Genomic DNA, 21369 nt, shown 5'->3' with positions numbered 1-21369 from the left:
GATTTAAATAAATTGCAAGCTTGCAAGCGGTGCTATTTTCTTTGTTTGGTCTCGTCTTATTACAGTGTAAAGTGCTACAGAACTTATGCTGGCAGGCGCTATTAAATGAATGTTAATAAAGAACTAGTAAGGAAACAAAATACAATTTAAATATCACTTGTTTACCCTGGGTTATTGCTATTGGCAAATAAATGAGAAAAGCAGAAGCTTAATATTATTATCCAGTAAAGTGTTTGAGGATGGTAATTGTCACAATACTCTCATAGTTGGCGTGCTTAGGTTTTGAAAAGCTGTTCACTGCTGTGTACATATTATATTCACATTTGCATTACACACAATGCATTCCAGGAACGAAGTGCGACAGCTTTTAGCGATGCCAAAGACAACATTGTGACAATAACCAAATCCATCATGGCTCACTACTCATACATAGAGCCGGCGGTGAGCTAGTGGGGAGGCGGCTGCTTTAAAGAGATGCAGCGTTCTAGTAGCCACGCCCCTCATTTGCAAGTCCCTCCCTTTCACTGACAGAAGCTATTTTTAGTACGGCGAGTCACGTGACTGGAGTGACGTCATTGAATGTTGTTGTTGGTGGAGAGACTACAAGACTGAAAAGGAGAGACTGCAAGAGAGAGAGATCACTAAAGGGGTGAGGGACAGAGGAGACTGAGTGAGGGGTAGTAGCCAATCTTCTATTAGAAGACAGATGACAGCCTGATGTATGTGATTTTGACACTCCCCCTAGAGAGACAGCAGATGAGACGGGAGAGACATCCATGCACTGAAAGAGACAAGTGCATCCATCCCCCGAGACAGTCAAGAGACATCACTTACAGAAACCAGAGTCTGCAGAGATACCCACCTAATGAGAGAGACCAAAGGTACCAAGCCACTGATAGAGTCTACAGACATCTGAGACACCAAGCTCCTGTAAGATCACTGTACCCTGGTGCTCAGACCCTGCCAAGAGAGCACAGGTAACACCTGTTTGGAGTCAGTACATTGTTGATAATAATATTATTCATGCATGTAATTATTATTGTAATGTTAAGTTAGTGTTAATTTTCATTCTTTGCTCTGATTATGAAATTGTATCAATACAATGGATGTTGACCATATAGATCAGTATTAATCATAAATATTTAGTAGATATGGATATTTTGCAGGGCTTACAGTTAAATTCCTGTGTGGATTGTATTGTTATAATTTGATAAAAGTACATTCAGTTGAAATGGATTCTACATTTACAGTAGCTGTTATAAGGATGCTTTGCTCTGGGATTAGTGTATGAATGATGATATAGGATGTTACTTATGCAGGAAGTTATGTCACTGGAGCAGGGGTATTTCAGGCATACAGTGTATTATGTGGATGGCGTAATTGAGGCTTAATGTGCTGTGTGGACAGGGACCAGGATAAATTTTGTGGTACTGAAGTTAGAATGAACACTGATGGGTGGTGTAGGTTTTAAGTTTCACATCCAAATAGAAAGCATAAGTACTATTTTAATTGAGAAGCAATATGATTAGTAATATGTTTCAATAGGTATGTATGGATGAATTTGAAGGTTAAACAGTAATATTGATGTTAACAAGAATACAAACACTGCATTTACATGGGTTAGACTCAATGGAAGCGATTGAATTGTTTTGTGGGAGGCAATAATTAATGGGCGCCCAGTGTTACAATTCAAATGTTCTGGGCACTCATTAATTATTGTGGTCATCGCGCCACATTAGACCAGGTTTAGCCATGTAAAGCGGCTAAACCCATCTAAAGTCCTGATTAGGGATCCCAAACTGCTGTTTGGGCACCCTAACCACGGGACCGGTGGCCCGAACAGAACAACAATTGAATTGCTCCGAATGAATGATGTGGCTAGGGCTGAAGGCTTTAACATACTAAATGGTTTTGAGCTATTATAGTGAACATTAGTAAAACGCTATTTTGTCTATTGAACCAATACTCATGAGGATACAGCCTATTGATTCATTAGACTTCATGCATGCTGGCTCAGGCATGTTGCTATTCACAGTGAATTCATAAGTGGAATATAGGCTCATCTTCCAACATGGCTGCCTCCACAGTATGTAGGGGATGGGTCTACTTAATGTTGGTTTGACTTACAGAGATTCAGGGTTTGTCAAGTTTTGATCCTGTTAATGGAATTTAATAAATGACAATGTATAGGTGTTTATTATAAAGTGAATAGAGATCTATTTCACTATATGATACATTTTTTCTTGCAAATTGTTATTTTTTGATGCATCCTCCATGCTATGTGAATACATTACATAGAATCTGCACATATTTTCTACTGCCATTTATTTCTGCAGAATGTTGTCTTCCTAAGACCACCTCCTATCATATTAAAGATCTTCCTTTACCTGAGGAGATGTGATTGTATGAGTACACGTTGCAATGTTACAATCTTTTATCCGGTTTTAATAGTCTGGCTCTCATTAAAGTCAGTTATTATATACTTGTGTTAGAGGAACCTGTCACACATAGTGGAGACCGAGGACCTCATTCAGAGTCGGTCGTTGTGGCCGCACGGTCGTAGGGGAAAGGGGCCGGATATGCAAATTAAGCGATCACAAGTTGCGGTCCTAAGTTGAGATCATTATCTGAACGACCGAGGGTAAGAAGCGGCCGTAAGACTAAATAACGGCCCCTTCTCGATCACAACACACGTCATCTCCTGGGATATAAGGATTAATCGCGAGCATCGGGAACCATCGGAGCTGGTCGTAGAGCTTAAGGTTGACCATACCCTCTCTTAAGCACTACGATCAAGTCAGTGTAAAAACCACCCATGTCACATGTGCCATCACACTACTTTGTTAATTATGCACTCCCATTAAACGCCGTTCGCATAATTAGGCACGCCTGCGTTCGGATCGCCACTCCCCCGTTTTCAAGCGCCTTCCCTTGTTACCACCCACAAATGGTTCATTCTGTCACTCAAACTAACGACCTGGCGGTGTTCAAGGAGAGAGAAATTTCTGATCGTAAGAGCTAGTTTGCGCACGCGCATTGCGAACTTTACGCATGCGCAGTTTAGCGAACATCGGTGGCGTACGACCATGCGGCCGCAGCGACCGACTGTGAATGAGGTCCCGAGTACCTAACCACACAAGGCTGTAGCTTATTAATTCCCTGGGAACCAATGACATAACTGATTCCTGGTGTTCTAGCATCACTACTTTATAAAGTCACGTCAGCAAGGAAATAAGACTTTCTATACAGAATTAGTACTGTCCGTATCTTTAAACTGAACATATATATATATATATATATATAAAAAAAAAAATATTTCGCTTTAAACCTTATTCATATATAGGATATTATTATTTTTTTTTTAAATGTGAAGAAGAAAGACAGTATTTTGGTCTTTTCTTGTTTACAAATAGAGTATCTCTGTTGTAACAAGTATAGAGAAGAAGTAAACAAAAGTAATTAAATGGAAGTTTAAGTTTGTAGACCTCTTCCCTTTTCTAATCTAACACCACTCCAGTCCCCCATATTACCATATAGGTGTTTTATTGAGAGAGGGATATATGGATGAATTCTCCCTATGCTGTAAACACAGGCCCTGATTCAGAGCTGGACACTCTTTCAGCTCGCTCTGAATCAGGGCGCTCTGAATCAGGGCGTTTTTATTTATATTTTTGGAGCCGGCCTCCTGGCCACTCGCTAAGCTGTGGGTGACCACCCACAGCTTTTGCGAGCGGCCAGGTGATGGCCGTGATGGTCGCGACCATCGGGCTTGCGACAAGACCCTTGTGGTAGGGTCTTGTTCCCGCAAGCCCCAGTGAGCTTCCTGCTCTAATAGAGCAGGAAGCTCAACTACTGACATCACGAGTGATGTCAGTAGGGCCGCCCTCAAACGGCAGGCATTCCTTCGGGAACGCCTCCATTTGGCCAGCCACCCCCTCTCCCCGCCTACAAAACGGGGCGAGCTGTCGATCAACATCGACAGCTGCCCCGTTTTGTTGCGAGCCCCAGAGCGAGTGATTTCTCGTTCGCTCCGGGGCTCATGCACTGCCCGGCCATCGACCCGCTTGCGAGCGCTATGCGAGCGGGTCTGAATCAGGCCCACACAACATGAATAGTAAAGGAAGGCACGAGGGAGGAACCAAACCATATTTGCTACATATGTGTGGCCAAATTACAGGGAGCTGGAATTTCTACAAAAGCTTCCCTTTAAAGGATGATATCACCTCCATCCAAATACACGTTAGGGTAAGGTGCCCATCCACTAGACGATTAAGTTGAGCGATTGAACGATAACGATCGTTCAATCGTTCATAAATCGTTTGCAAAAATGTCTAAAACGACCAGCGATGTGCGTGCCCGCTGATCATTTTGACATCTATCATCGTGCAAACGTGTTGGTCAACCTGACGATAACGTCAGGTTGAGCATGTTTGCAGATGATTGATGACCCTGCACTGAATGACTGCTTGTTCAGTACAGGCTCATCACAGACTGCCAAACGACTGCACGATTGTCGTCATCATGCAGTCATTTTCATGTCTGCTAGTGGGTGGACACCATATAACTGTAGTTATATGGATGACTTTATAGGAGTTCTATGAGTGATAAAGTTATAAGGATGATTTTATTATGGTTAAGGAAGTTATATTGATAATGTCTTAAAGGTTGCTGGAATTATATGGATGATGTTATTAAGGATGCAGCAGTTATTTAATGGATATCAGTACGGTTACAGGAACTTATATAAGTGATATCATTAAGGTTCCAGGTGTTAAAGTGAAGTCATTTAGGCTACAGAAGGGATACAGATAATGTATTTAAGGTTAGATTTATGTAGCTGATAGCATTAGGGTCCCAGTATTTATATGTGGATCATGGGCCTGATTCAGAACAGATTGCAATAGCGATTACACACGCAGTCTCACTGCGAAGATATGGTAATGATTGCAATCGCAATGCCATACGCAGCCTAACATAAGGATGCCCCCTTTACCTTACACACATCCGTAATACTTAGCTAGATAGCGAAACCATCAATAACATAGAGTACAATCGCAGCCTTACGCACACTTGTACAAGCTCTGACCTTACTCAGGAATTGCTAACCTCATCGCACGCAGTGAAAGCCCAAGCTGTGTATGGCATCGCAGTGGCTAATTTATGCACGCCCCTGCAACGGCGTTCAAACACACTGGTGCACCTGCGTTTCGCCGAATCCCCCCCCCCCCGGCACCACCCCAAATGGTACTTCCTGTCAATCACTCTGCGAAGGGTCTGCGTAGTCACTGCGATCACTATCCCGACCGCAGTGGAGTGTTTGCACATGCGCACTGCAATGTATACGAATGCGCAGAACGCAACAATCGGCCGATTACATGCATAATGTCAGTTGCGATTACTGGTGAATCAGGCCCCATGTCATTACAGTTACAGGAGTTATATGTGGATAATGTCATTAGAGTTACAGGAGTTATATGTGGATGATGTCATTAGAGTTACAGGAGTTATATGTGGATGATGTCATTAGAGTTACAGGAGTTATGGGCCTCATTCAGAAGCGGTCGTAGGATGCAAGCGGTCGTTCTGATGACCGACAAGGGTGATGGTCATCACCATCGGGGCTTACGATGAGACCCTAAGGTAGGGTCTCGTCAACCTTAAGCCCCAGGGAGCTTCCTGCTCTGATCGAGCAGGAAGCTCCCCACTGACATCACTGATGATGTCAGTGGAGCCGCCCCCAAACGGCAAGCGTTCCTACTGGAACGCCTCAGTTTGGCCAGGCACGCCCCCGGCCCGCCAAGAAAACGGGGGGAGCTGTCAATCAACATCGACAGCTCGCCCCGTCTACGACGAGACCCCTAACGACGGATCACCCGTCGTTAGCTGGGTCTCGCGCATGCGCACGACGGAGCCGGCTCCATCGTGCGCATGCGCTGTGGGGCAACATCGAGTCGGTCGTGAGCGCTCAGCGCTCACGACTGACTCTGAATGAGCTCCTATATGTGGATGATGTCATTACAGTTACAGGAGTTATATGTGGATGATGTCATTATAGTTACAGGAGTTATATGTGGAGAAAGTCATTTATTACAGTTACAGGAGTTATATGTGGATGATGTCATTACAGTTACAGGAGTTATATGTGGATGATGTTGTTACAGGAGTTATATGTGAATGATGTAATTACAGTTACAGGAGTTATAAATGGATGATGTCATTATAGTTACAGGAGTGATATATGAATGATGTCATTACAGTTATAGGAGTTATATTTGGATGATCTTGTCACAAGAGTTATATGTGAATGATGTCATTAGAGATGCATGCGTTATATATGGGTGATGGCATTAGAGTTACAGGAGTTATAGATGGATGATAGAGTTAAGGTTACTGGAGTTATAGGTGGATGCAGCTATAGCATTACAGGAGTTCTGTGTGGTTGATGCATTAGAGTTACAGGAGTTCTATGTGGATGATGCCATTAGAATTAGCGAAGTTATGGATAAATTATGCCATTAGAGATATAGGAGGTATAGATGGATGATATAGTGAAGGTTACAGCAGTTATATATGGATGATGTCATAAGAGTCACATAAGTTATATGTGGGTGATGCCATTAGAGTTACAGGAGTTATATCTAGATGATGTCATTAGAATTAGAGAAGTTATGTATACACTAGAAATGCCCGTGTCGAATATTTTGCTAAGTTGTACCCAGAACATATGTACGAAATTTGCCTCTCTAGCTAATCGCTAGATCATATGTTAACACGACGGAATTGTGTAATAAAAGATGTGTTTGAAACATAAATTCACATTTAATGTCTCAGTTTATTGAGTAAGAATAAAATTAAAAATGTATAATATCATTGACAAAGGCCCTCATTCAGAGCCGGACGCTCTGAGCAGAGCGCTCGCTCTGAATGAGGGCCGTCCTCCATAAAAATGGAGCGTCCTCCTGGACGCTCATATAGCTGTGGGTCACCACCCACAGCTCATACGAGCGTGCAGGATGATGGTCGCGATGGTCTTAACCATCGCGACCATCGCCAGTGCGACCAGAAGCCTGTGGTCGGGGTTTTCGACCACAAGCCCTGGAGTGATTTTGGCTCTATCAGAGCCAAAATCACTCCCACTGACATCACTAGTGATGTCAGTGGGGCCGGCTTCTGACGGTAGGCGTTCCCTTGGGAACGCCTCCGTCTGGGAGGCACGCCCCCGGCATGCCCACCAAAGGGGGCGTGCTGTCAATCAACATCGACAGCACGCCCCCTTTGATCAGACACAACGAGCGAAGGAAAGTCCTTCGCTCGTCGCGTCTGGCGCATGCGCACGACGGAGCTCCCTCCGTCGTGCGCATGCGCAGTGCACACCATCGACCCACTTGCGAGCGGACAGCCGCTTGCGAGTGGGTCTGAATGAGGCCCAAAGTTTTTCAAGTATCTAATGAAAATTTACTAAAATTTTTATCTTACAGTTTATTGAACAAGTATATTAAATAAGAAACATATATTATTGCAACAGTTCTTTAAGTATAGAATTTTTGGTCTAATATTCCCTTTTATAGTGGGAAACATGCCACCTGTTTATGTATACTATGCATGTTTTATTACATAGGTACACATATACTCATAAACATACAGTCATATACATAGAAAAACACCCAAATAGAGACCTCCATGTACATATTTGCACATATATTAATATGTGCATAACTATAGGTACATACACTCAAACCTAGAAATAGAAATACACACACATACACTTATATACAGAAACACAGTTCCAGAAGCAGCTACTATGCCAGTTGCACGAGGGCTGCAAACTTCATTCTCATCTGTTAGAAAAATGACAGTTGGGAGCTGATTGGCTGGAGCACCATTATCATACACAGTGACATTTATCACTAGTTTTGAGGGATAAATGAGGCTGTCAGTCTTAGCCCTGCAGCTGGCTCTGCCTCCTCGTTTTCAGCCATGTATTCCCCAAGGGAAATGGGGAGGAGAGAGAAGGGGAGGAAAGCTGCCGGGGAAGGGTGCCTGCGCTTGTTTCACAGCGAATATCAGCTGATGACGTCAGCACAGTGACAGCCTGTGTGCACAGACCAGTGTGGGATGATGATGGGTAACAATGGGGTCCGGGATAGTGGCGGCTGCGGGCGGCTAATAAGACGTCATCCGAAGACGTCAGCGCTGTGACAGCCAGTCTAATAAGCATTACAATAGCTCTGATTTGTAGGGATAGCTTATGTGGGGGCATGCCTTTAGGTGTTTGCTCATGCAAGAGAACAATAGTACAATAGTATCCACACTACAATATTGCTCAGACTCTCCATGAACCAAGAGTGCATCTTTGTTCTTGGCAGTCACAATAATTTTGTTAAGGTGGGTACACACCTGACAGATATATCTGCAGATGATGGTCGTTTATACACACTGAACGGCCATCATCTGTGGGTCCCGACGACCAGGGGGCGTTTCCCGCCCCCCACCTCGCGGCTGCCGCTCTGTGTGTACGGGCGGTCTGCAGACGGCCCGTACACACCTGCTGATGGACAGATATGTTTGCAGACAGATCTGATCGTCGGGCTGTGTAGCACAGCCAATGCGATATGTCGGTGAACGCCGACGTTCACCGACATATCGCGGGTACACACTGTCCGACAGGCAGCAGATACATAGGCCGATCAGTTGATCGGCCAATGTATCTGTCAGTGTGTACCCAGCTTTAGATAGCTCTGAAACTGCTTCTGGGCCATCAACGTAGCCACGCCCATTTTTGGTATTTGGTGTTTTTTTTATCAGTTTTATTTCAAATTCTGTAATTTATTGATGATTGAAATCTGTCGCCAAAGAATCAAATGAATATCTTAATTATTCTTTGAGATATTCAAATTCAAAAGAGTGTTCTGTACAAAGGGACTAAGCATATTACATATATTAGTTTACGCTATAAGAGATACAGGAGGTATAGAAGGATGATAGTGAAGGTTACAGCAGATATATATGGATGATGTAATTAGAGTCACATAAGTTATATATGGGTGATGTCATTAGAGTTACAGGAGTTATAGATGGATGATATACTTAAGGTTACAGGAGTTATACCTGGATGATGCCATTAGCATTACAGGAGTTCTATGTGAATGATATAATTAGGTACAGAAGTTGTATATTGATGATATATTTAAAGTCAGACAAATTGTATAGATGTCATTAAAGTTGTAAGAGTTATATGAATGATGTCATTAAGGTTATAGCAGTTTTATATGGATGATGTAATTAAGATTATAGCAGTTTTATATGGATGATGTCATTAAGATTGTATATGTTTTACATGAATAATGTAATTAAGGTACCAGGAGCTATATACGTGATGGCATTAGGGTTACAGAAGTTATATGGATTATGGGCCTGATTCAGACCTGCTCGCGAGCGCCGAGCGCTAGCAAGCGGGCTGATGTTGGCCCAGTGCGCATGACGGAGCCGGCTCCATCGTGCGCATGCGCGAGACCCGGATAGCGACGGGCTAGCCGTCGCTCCAGGTCTCATACCAAAGGGGGCGTGCTGTCGATGTTGAGTGACAGCGCGCCCCCTTTGGTGGGCGGGCCGGGGGCGGGGCTGCCCAGACAGAGGCGTTCCCACTGAAATCACAAGTGATGTCAGTGGGAGTGCTTTTGGCTCTGTTAAAGCTGAAAGCACTCTAGGGCTTGCGGCAACGAGACCCTACCACAAGGGTCTCGTCGCAAGCCTGATGGTCGCGATGGTCTTGACCATCGCGACCATATTCCTGGCCGCTCGCTATAGCTGTGGGTGGTCACCCACAGCTATGCGAGCGGCCAGGAGGCTGCTCTAAAAAAACAGAGGGACGGCCCTGATTCAGGCCCTATGTCATCAAGGTCACAAGCGTTAAATAATTGATATGCTTAAGGCTTCAGGTGTTAATGTGTTGCGATTAGGTCTAGAAATATATGGATAATGTATTTATCGTTAGAGGATTTATGTACATGATGGCATTAGGGTGACAGGATTTACATGTGGATGATGTCATAAGATTTACAGGAGTTATATGTATATGATGTCATTAGAATTAGAGTTATGTTGAATGATGTAATTAGAGTTACAGCAGTTATATGTGGATGATGTATTTAAAGTTAAAAGGTTATATAGAAGATATAAAGGATGAGGTCAATAGGAGGTATATTTGAATGATGTAATTAGAGTTAAAGCAGTTTCATATGGATGATGTCATTACAATTATAGTTTTACATGGATAATGTAATTAAGATAAGAGGAATTATATAGATGATGGCATTAGGGTTACAGAAATTGTATGGCTTATGTCATTGTAGTTACAGTAGTTATATATGGTTGATTTTACTAAGGTAATGGGTATGTTGTTAGATTTAAGGGAGTTATAGGGATGATGTCATTAAGGTTATAGTATTTGTATTATGTAATTGTGGGCATGATGTCATTGAGGTTACAGTGGCTATGTAGGGATTACTGTATGGGCCTGATTCATTATAGATTCCAACTGCGAATGCAACAGCGATTATGTACGCAGTCTCACTGCGATAGCATGCTAATCCATTGTGATCGCTATGCCGTCGCAGCAGAACATAAGGACGCCCACTTTATCTTACACACATTCGTATTTCTCAGCAAGACTGCAAAACCATCGGTACAATCGAGTACCATCGCAGCCTTATGCACACTTACACAAGGTCTGACCTTACTCAGAAATTGCTAACTTCATCGCACGCTATGAGTCCTCAGGCTGCGTACGGCATTGCAGTGGCTAATTTATGCGCGCCCATTAAAAGGCGTTGAAACATACTGGCACGTCTGCGTTTCTCCGACCACCCCCCCCCTCCCCCAAATGGAACTTTCTCTCAATCACTCTACAATGGGTCTGCGTAGTCACTGCGATCGCAATGGCCGGCTCGCGCACTACGATGCATACCCATGCGCAGAAATATCGCCCTATTGTCTGCGTAATCGCAGTTGCGATTGGTATTGAATCAGGCCCTATGTCGTTAGTGGTACAGTAGTTATTTAGGCATAATGACATTAGGGTTACAGTAGTTATGTAGGCATGATGCCATTGGGCTTAAAATAGCTATGTAGGCATAATGTTGGTAGGGTTACCAGAGTTATGATGATTGATTTTTTTTTTTTTATGAACAGGACGGATCGAATGTATCTAGAAGTTAGGAGCTAGGGCCAAAAGTTAGAAGTCTGAAATATTTAAATTTTAAGCTTGTGAGCTACAAACAATTGTTTTTTAATAGTTATTTATGGCTAGTGATGGCAAAATTGTTTAAAAAAGTAATCTCCATCGAAACAAAGTGCTTGGAAGTTTGATTTTATACCAATTTTTCTATTATGTGTACATGACCTATATTGGTGATGTTATTAGTATTATGGATGTATTCCATAATGGGTAATATTTGTCAGTTGTTGAAACAACATGTTGACAAGCATTTGAATAGTCTGTATAAGAAGTTTTTAGTAACATTTAATATGCAATTAGAAGGCGTAATAAGTACAATTTTAACCTTTTATTCTACTTGATAAATTCTGTATTTTCTTTTACTATTGCTGATCATAGAACATTCACAAAAACTAATAATGAATTGAATATGATTATGTTGACAAAATACTTTTCAACATGTTTATGAAATGTCATTATTTAATATTAGATTTATTTTATGTAATATTTGTGATGTAGTTCAGACTGTCCATAATACATTATTACTTTATTTTTTATTTTGTCATTGCTGCTATCTGTATTCGAAAGAATCTGGTTCTGGCCTTTCATTGTACTCTGTTAGGCGTACAACAGCTGGTGGCCACTATTCCTTGGGTTTACTGTTTACCACTATAGGTCTCTGTGTAACCTCTATGGGTCAGTGTGTATACTGTCAACCTGCTATCTTTGTGGGTAACTGTGCCTACCTGTTACCACTCTCAGGACCTCATTCAGAGTCTGTCGTAAGCGGCCGCTCGGTCGTACGCATCCGATGTTTCCAAACCATGCATGCGTACGGTTAGTTGTGCGCATGTGCGTACGAGACCTTGCGATCCAAAATGCTGTTGATCGTACGGCTTATGAGCAGGAAGTGGCTTCCGGGAGTTGATTGACATGAAAGGCCGTTTGTGGGTGTTGACGGGGGTGGTGGTCTAAAAACGCAGCCGTTCCTCACCGTTTAGGGGTGTACATAAATTTCCTGCTACGTAAGTAGTAAAACGTCACTCTGCGAGCAGGTTGGAGGCCTGGCTGATCGTACAGCTTGAGGTTGGGTATGTGCTTTCTCAAGCACCAGAGTAGAATCGATACTATCGAATGTGACTGATGTTATGTTTGATGTTTCTATTTTGTGGCACACAATGCAAGCAGCAAATAATCGTTTGTTGTTGCTAATAACACTGCTAATTGGTTTGTAATTGATTCAGTTGCGTTTGCATTAGAGAATAATAAGAATAAATATATTTCATGGGGATGGCTTATTCTATGCTTTTTTTGTTAATTTTTTAATGTAATTTGCACACAACACAAGCGGCCGCAACCATCAGAAGAAAATTAACATACAGCGACTGACAACGATTGACTCGATCGCTAGCTGCTATCACCCGCTAGCTAGAGGAGGTGCATTGTTCACGTATGGGCGTCACTTTGGTTGCGACCGACCGGCGTGCAATTGCTTCCTTTTTCATTTTTGCGGTCGTTAGGCGTACGACCGAGCGGCCGCTTACGACCGACTCTGAATGAGGCCCTCAGTTCCTGTCTGTAGCTGCCTCCATTCTCAGTCCCGTCTGTAGTTGCTGCCACTCTCAGTGCCTGTCTGTAGCTGCCGCCACTCTCAGGGGGTCATTCAGACCCGGTCGTTAGCGCCAATGCGCTCGGACCGGGTCGATGGCCCCCCACAGAGCATGCGTGAGACCCGCTATGACCGACAGCGCTGGTCATAGCGGGTCTCGATCCAAAGGGGGCGAGCTGTTGATGTTGATTGACAGCTCGCCCCGTTTGGAAGGCGGGCCGGGGGGGTGGCAGCCCAAACCGAGGCGTTCCCATGGGAACGCCTTCCTTTTGGGGGAGACCCCACTGACATCACTAGTGATGTCAGTGGAGAGCTTCCGGCTCTGACAGAGCCAGAAGCTCTCCGGGGCTTACGACAAGGGAGACCCTACCCTAGGGTCTCGTCGTAAGCCCCGATGGTCGCGATGGTCTCTGACCATCGTGACCATCACCAGAGCGGTCGTTAGAGCTGTGGGTGTTAATCCACAGCCTAACGACCGCAACAGAGGCGGGCGGTCAGGATACAAGTGGCTGCCCAGTTTCTGAGCGAGCGCTTGCATCCTCCGACCGCCTCTGAATGAGGCCCTCAGTCCCCATCTGTAGTTGCTGCCACTCTCAGTCCCTGTCTGTAGCTGCCACCACTCTCAATCCCTGTCTGTAGTTGCCGCCACTCTCAGTCCCTGTCTGTAGCTGCCACCACTCTCAATCCCTGTCTGTAGCTGCCGCCACTCTCAGGGCTGTATTCAGAGGCGGCCGTATGGTCTACGACCGCACGGCCGCCTCGATGTTTGTCTAGTGCGCATGCGCACGAGGGAGCCGGCTCCTTCGTGCGCATGCGTGAGACCCGCTATGACCGACAGCGCTGGTCGTAGCGGGTTTCTTTCCAAAGGGGGCGAGCTGTCGATGTTGATTGATAGCTCGCCCCATTTGGAAGGCGGGCCGGGGGGTGGCAACCCAAACAGAGGCGTTCCCATGGGAGCGCCTGCCGTTTGGGGGAGGCCCCACTGACATCACTAGTGATGTCAGTGGAGAGCTTCCGGCTCAGACAGAGCCAGAAGCTCTCCAGGGCTTACGACAAGGGAGACCCTACCCTAGGGTCTCGTCGTAAGCCCCGATGGTCGCGATGGTCTCTGACCATCGCGACCATCACCCGAGCGGTCGTTAGAGCTGTGGGTGTTAACCCACAGACTAACGACCGCAACAGAGGCGGGCGGTCAGGATGCAAGTGGCCGCCCAATTTCTGAGCGACCGCTTGCATCCTCCGACCGCCTCTGAATGAGGCCCTCAGTCCCGTCTGTAGTTGCCGCCACTCTCAGGGCCTCATTCAGAGGTGGTCGGAGGATGCAAGCGGTCGCTTAGAAACTGGGCGGCCGCTTTCATCCTGACCGCCCGCCTCTGTTGCGGTCGTTAGGCTGTGGGTTCACCCACAGCTCTAACGACTGCTCAGGTGATGGTCACGATGGTCAGAGACCATCGCGACCATCGGGGCTTACGACGAGACCCTAGGGTAGGGTCTCCCTTGTCGTAAGCCCCGGAGAGCTTCTGGCTCTGTCTGAGCCGGAAGCTCTCCACTGACATCACTAGTGGTGTCAGTGGGGCCTCCCCAAAACAGTAGGCGTTCCCATGGGAACGCCTCCGTTTGGGCTGCAACCCCCCACGGCCCGCCTTCCAAATGGGGCGAGCTGTCAATCAACATCGACAGCTCGCCCCCTTAGATCGAGACCCGCTACAACCGGCGCTGTCGGTCGTAGCGGGTCTCACGCATGCGCACGCCGTCGCCGTCGTGCGCATGCTCTGTGGGGAGCCATCGACCCGGTCCGAGCGCATCGGCGCTAACGACCGGGTCTGAATGACCCCCTCAGTCCCTGTCTGTAGCTGCCACCACTCTCAGTCCCGTTTGTAGTTGCCGCCACTCTCAGTCCCTGTCTGTAGCTGCCGCCACTCTCAGTCCCTGTCTGTAGCTGCCGCCACTCTCAGTCCCTGTCTGTAGCTGCCACCACTCTCAGTCCCGTCTGTAGTTGCCGCCACTCTCAGTCCCTGTCTGTAGCTGCCGCCACTCTCAGTCCCTGTCTGTAGCTGCCGCCACTCTCAGTCCCTGTCTGTAGCTGCCGCCACTCTCAGTCCCTGTCTGTAGCTGTCGCCACTCTCAGTCCCTGTCTGTAGCTGCCGCCACTCTCAGTCCCTGTCTGTAGCTGCCACCACTCTCAGTCCCGTCTGTAGTTGCCGCCACTCTCAGTCCCTGTCTGTAGCTGCCGCCACTCTCAGTCCCTGTCTGTAGCTGCCGCCACTCTCAGTCCCTGTCTGTAGCTGCCGCCACTCTCAGTCCCTGTCTGTAGCTGCCGCCACTCTCAGTCCCTGTCTGTAGCTGCCGCCACTCTCAGTCCCTGTCTGTAGCTGTCGCCACTCTCAGTCCCTGTCTGTAGCTGCCGCCACTCTCAGTCCCTGTCTGTAGCTGCCGCCACTCTCAGTCCTCGTCTATAACTACCATCACTCATAGTATCATTGCTATAAATCCCCATTTGTAGCTCTCAATCTCTTTTTGTAGCTGCCATCACTCTCATTCCTTGTCTCTAGCTGTCAACCCATATAGTTCCTTCAATATTACCCCTTTTATACCGGAGCTATAACCTGGGTTTTTGAAGGGTAAACCCGGTGTAAAAGGGGAGAGAGTTGGATCGCCGGGTCGAGTGACCCGGCAATCCAACCCAGGTAACTAGCAGGGTTTAACACTGGCGTAGCCCGTGAAACCCTGCTGTGAGAACAGCGCACTCCGGGTCGCGATGACCTGGAGTGCGCTGCTAGCCGGCCGATTGGTCCGGCTTCAGTGGTGCTTGGAGATGACGTCATCTCCAAGCGACCACTTTCACGCCGCAAAAGCCGTGTCTATGCAGACCCGACTGCGGTGTGAGCGACGCTGACTCGGCAATATCCCGAGTCGGCGCCGGCAAAATTCCGGGTCTGATCCGGATAGGAACTTTGGCCCTCATTCAGAGCCGTACGCTCTGAGCAGAGCGCACGCTCTGAATGAGGGCCGGGCTCCATGAAAATGGAGCTTGCATCTCACTGGAATAGCTGTGATTTTCCTATCATTGACTCTACAGTTCAATCTGAGGGCCTGATTCAGAGCCGGACGCTCTGACCAGAGCGCTCGCTCTGAATCAGGGCCCTCCTACCTAACATTGGAGCAGCCTCTTGGACGCTCGCATAGCTGTGCAGCTTATGCGAGTGTCTATGATGATGGTCGCGATGGTCAAGACCATCGCGACCATCGGGCTTGCGACGAGACCCTGCGGTAGGGTCTCGTTGCCGCAAGCCCTGGAGGCTAGGAACTTTGGCCCTCATTCAGAGCCGTACGCTCTGAGCAGAGCGCACGCTCTGAATGAGGGCCGGGCTCCATGAAAATGGAGCGTCCTCCTGGACGCTCGTATAGCTGTGGGTCACCACCCACAGGCTATACGAGCGTGCATTGTGATGGCCGCGATGGTCGTGACCATCGCGACCATCAAAATTGCGAGCCGGAGCCTGCGGTTGAGGTTTTCAACCGCAAGCTCCGGAGTGATTTTGGCTCTATCAGAGCCAAAATCACTCCCACTGACATCACTAGTGATGTCAGTGGGCCGGCTTCTGACGGGAGGCGTTCCCGTGGGAACGCCCCCGTCAGGGAGGCACGCCCCCGGCACGCCTACCAAAGGGGGCGTGCTGTCAATCAACATTGACAGCACGCCCCCTTTGATCGGACACAACGAGCGAAGGACTTTCCTTCGCTCGTCGCGTCTGGCGCATGCGCACGACGGAGCTCCCTCCGTCGTGCGCATGCTCAGTCCATAACATCGACCCACTTGCGAGCGGACAGCCGCTCGCGAGTGGGTCTGAATCAGGCCCTTTGTTCCAACTCCGGGTCAGACCCGGAATTTAGGTGGAAAAGGGGTATTAATAGCAACAGGTAACAGCGAAACTAGTGCAAAAAGAAAACTCTAAGGAAGCTGCGGAATACAGAGAAACATGTTAAGCTGGGCATCCACTATACAATTATCTGTCAGATATCTGTCCAATCTGGCTGGTTGGAATGAAAACCTGGTACTGTATGGGAGCAAATGACAGTCGATCATATATTTTTAAACACTGAAAAAAGGACAAAAAAAAATTGTTCAAATTGGTTAAATTTGTGTGTTTTAACCAATTTGTCTGAACGACCATTTTTGTCTGTTTTCCAGTGTTAGTGAGCAATTCGTCGATTGTCATTTGCTCCCATACATTACCAGGTTTTCATTCCAACCAGCCAGATTGGACAGATAATTGTATAGTGGATGCCCAGCTGTTGATCTATTTGAGCTTGCATCTCACTGGAATAGCTGTGATTTTCCTATCATTGACTCTACAGTTCAATCTGAGGGCCTGATTCAGAGCCGGACGCTCTGACCAGAGCGCTTGCTCTGAATCAGGGCCCTCCTACCTAACATTGGAGCAGCCTCTTGGACGCTCGCATAGCTGTGCAGCTTATGCGAGTGTCTATGATGATGGTCGCGATGGTCAAGACCATCGCGACCATCGGGCTTGCGACGAGACCCTGCGGTAGGGTCTCGTTGCCGCAAGCCCTGGAGTGATTTTGGCTCTATCAGAGCCAAAATCACTCCCACTGACATCACTAGTGATGTCAGTGGGGCCGGACCCAGACGGTAGGCGTTCCCATGGGAATGCCTCCATCTGGCAGCCACGCCCCCGGCACGCCCACCAAAGGGGACGTGCTGTCACTCACCATCGACAGCACGCCCCCTTTGGTGCGAGACCCCGAGCGACGGCTTCCCCGTCGCTCGCCGGGTCTCGCAGATGCGCACGACGGAGCAGCCTCCGTCGTGCGCATGCACATTTGGGTACCATCGACCCGCTTGCGAGCGTCCTGCGCTCGCGAGCGGGTCTGAACGAGACCCACAGAACACTGCATACCAGACTCTGCTACAAGTCCTAAATACAAGTTAAGTACCATCTATTGAGGGAGTTTTAACCAGCTTATAAGGGACTGCACGGAGCTGTAGGATATTTCTACATCCCGTAAGGTATTTCTCCACTTTCATCAAATGGACAGCCTATGTGGGACTGGTAATTTAATCTTCTATTTCTCAGAAAGGAACTTTATACACACCCAGTGATTGACTATTTACACCAGTTTTCAAACTCTTTTTTGGACTATAGAACAAGTCTTCTATACATTTGTGGCACATATTGCTACAAATTTACTTCACTATATATTTACTATGTATATAAATGTTTTATTATTGCTTTTAAAGTATGTCTTAGACCTTTATTAAATAAATACATAATGAGTGCTTATCTCACACGATTCTTTTTTATTGTCTTTTTCATATTTTTTTAAATTTTTGCACTATATTGCGCTGTTACCTGTTGCTACCTATTTATTGCTCTCTGATGTGATTTGGGTGACTACCCTATTTTTAACAGCAGCAGAAGTGTGCAAAACTATTTTTTATTTTTAATCTTATGTTTGATTGAGGAATTTCTCTTACATATATCTCATTGCCATCCCCATCCTAAGTGACTAGCGTTTGCATTTTTTTTTTACCCATATAATTCCTGTCTATACCACCCGCCTGTTATAGTACCTGCCTAAACCTGCCACCACACAGTATCTATCTACACTCACAACTGCCATCGATCCCTGTGTGTAAAATCACCACTATGGTTCTCTCAGAATTTTAATATTTAGTAGTCACCTTTCTGGGTGTGTGTACATGCAAACCACCAGTCAAGGAAAGACAGCACTTACATATGCTCCACTACAGTGCTTGTACTGGAAAGGTTGTCAATGGAAGACATACTGTATATGCCACAGGTTTTTAGCTTCCGTCTAGTAGACAGAAGCTGATTAGCAGCCTTGATTGCCAGACCACCTGTGAGAGGCTGCTAAAGGGTATGTTAATCTCTGTAGTTGGTCTCTCACTGCCTGGGGAACACTGTGAATACTGAATGTAAGCACTGTGCTAAAGACTTCTGTTTTGTGAGAGGGGTGTTAGATTTCTTCACTCTGAGAGAGGGCGTTATTTTGTTTAGTTAGAGCTGAACAGGCCAGGATTCAATTTACTTACTGGTGACAAGGTTCATTGGCGCCCAAGGCTCATTGATGCGCATAGGGAGCTAGCCCATCTGTTCCATCCCACAGAAGAGCTACAGATGTGTCCTCATACATCTAGCCTCCTTGCGCATTAAACAGTCCTTCTAATCCTGCCATGACTTTCAATGCATCTTTAAATGCATCTTAATCACACAGTGCTGCTGATTAAAATGATATATGGCATGCCTATGTTCTCTGTGTATCTGAGGGTGTATCTGCATGCGAAACACTACCTTACAGTCGCTGACACTGTAACGTAGCATTTCAGATACACCCGCAGATGCACATAGAACACAGGCATGCCATATATAATTTTAATCAGGAGAAGCTTCTTGTGCTACCTATTCGCATTGATGTGTGAAGAAGACGCTCCCGCGTTATGTGTGGTGCGACTTGTAGCACATGGAGGATAGATGTATGTGGACACATGTGTACTGTAGCACAAATTGCTGAAAAGGGCGCCCAAGGTTCTTTTATGGGCATAGGAAGCTAGGCCGTCTGGTCCATACATGCGGTGCGGGGGCTTACCTGAAAAATCGTGAGCCTCCGCGAATTCCATGAATGGTCTTGTCCAATCCCACAGAAGAGCTACTGTAGCACAAATTGCTGAAAAAGTTAATGCCTGCTATGATAGATAAGAGTTAGAACACACAGTGGGCTGTATTCAGAGGCGGCCGTACGGTCTACGACCGCACGGCCGCCTCGATGTTTGTCTAGTGCGCATGCGCACGAGGGAGCCGGCTCCTTCGTGCGCATGCGTGAGACCCGCTACGACTGACAGCGCTGGTCGTAGTGGGTCTCTTTCCAAAGGGGGCGAGCTGTCTATGTTGATTGGCAGCTCGCCCCATTTGGAAGGCGGGCCGGGGGGGTGGCAGCCCAAACGGAGGCGTTCCCATGGGAACGCCTGCCGTTTGGGGGAGGCCCCACTGACATCACTAGTAATGTCAGTGGAGAGCTTCCGGCTCTGACAGAGCCAGAAGCTCTCCGTGGCTTACGACAAGTGAGACCCTACCCTAGGGTCTCGTCGTAAGCCCCGATGGTTGCGATGGTCAATGACCATCGCGACCATCACCCTAGCAGTCGTTAGAGCTGTGGGTGTTAACCCACAGCCTAACGACCGAAACAGAGGCGGCCGGTCAGGATGCAAGCGGCCGCCCACTTTCTGAGCGAGCGCTTGCATCCTCCGACCGCCTCTGAATGAGGCCCAGTGTATCGTAGCTTGTTGTATATGGGGCTGCATAGCCACAGACCAGAGTGTCCATGCTGTCACCTGTCAAAAGCACCTGCAATGTGCACATGAGCATCTGAATTGGACCATGGAACAATGGGAGATGGCCTGGTTTGAATAATCAAATTTTCTTTTACATCATGTGGATGGCTGAGTGCGTGTTTGTTGTTTACCTGGAGAAGAGATGGCACCAGGATACACGATGGGAAGAAGGCAAGCCGGTGAGAGGCATTGTGATGCTCTGGCAATGTTCTGCTGGAAAATCTTGGGTCCTGGCATTCATGTGGATGCCACCTACTTAAACATTGTTGCAGACTCTTTCAGCAGGGTAATGCACCTTGCCTCCCTGCAAAAAATGTTCAGAATAGTTTGAAGAACATGACAAAGAGTTCAAGGTGATGACTTGGCCTCCAAATTCCCCTGATTTCAGTCCGATGAAGCATCTGTGGGATGTGCTGGAAAAACAAGTCCGAGCAATGGAGGCTCCACCTTGCAACTTACAGGACTTAAAGGATCTGCTGCTAACGTGTAGGTGCCAGATACAACAGGACACCTTCAGAGGTTCATGACTTAATGGGTCAGAGCTGTTTTGGAAGCACGTGGGACACATATTCAATATTAGGCAGGTGGTTGTAATGTTATATGTATATTTTAGATATATGGTACAGGTGTACTTCAAATATGTAATATTCTTTAAATGTTTGTAGATTATGTATTTTCATTTACAAGAATCCATTTAAGGGGTTGATTCAATTAGCTATGTGCCGTTTCGCGCCACGAATAAGTGCGAGCATATGAAGCACTTATAGTAATCCCCAAACTTGCAGATTTGTGTTTGCAACCCCACAGGGCTACGTACAAAAATCTGTGAGTTGATGTGCTGTTGCCGGCGTTTCAAAACTAATTGAACGGACGTTTTAATGTTGTTGCAATCATTGCATTACCTCCATGTATACAAAGGTGTTTCAATGTAGTTTCGTAGCGGCGAGTGTATTCTATGCACAATGAGATGTGAATCCCCATTTTAATTATTCACAGGTAATCTATATTGCATATAATTAATTGTCCTCAAGACTCTTATTTGCATACGGTTCTTAAATAACCATATATTAAGGGCATGATTCATTAAGGATCGCTATTGCGATCGCAGCTCTGTAATCGCACGCAGTTCTGCTGCGAAAATATGCTAATGAATGCTGTCGCAATGCCGTC

General features: G+C 46.5%; 1 protein-coding gene across 4 annotated transcripts in view; it reads left to right on the top strand.

Moving 5' to 3' along the window:
• The first annotated feature begins 595 nt into the window (after positions 1–595).
• Positions 596–21369, top strand: part of HDAC5 (histone deacetylase 5) — a 115482-nt gene continuing 94708 nt past the window's right edge. For 2 of the 4 annotated variants that reach the window (XM_088470622.1, XM_088470618.1), the window contains exon 1: positions 599–977. The gene's annotated coding sequence lies outside the window, so the exon portion shown is untranslated. Of the gene's footprint in view, positions 994–21369 lie in introns of all 4 variants that reach the window. The other 2 variants (XM_088470619.1, XM_088470617.1) reach the window with 2 other exon arrangements.

This window comes from Taudactylus pleione, unplaced genomic scaffold (genome assembly GCF_031769625.1).
Source record: "Taudactylus pleione unplaced genomic scaffold, aTauple2 ptg000102l, whole genome shotgun sequence".
NCBI lineage: Eukaryota > Metazoa > Chordata > Amphibia > Anura > Myobatrachidae > Taudactylus > Taudactylus pleione.
This window is presented reverse-complemented; position numbering and strand designations above follow the sequence as displayed.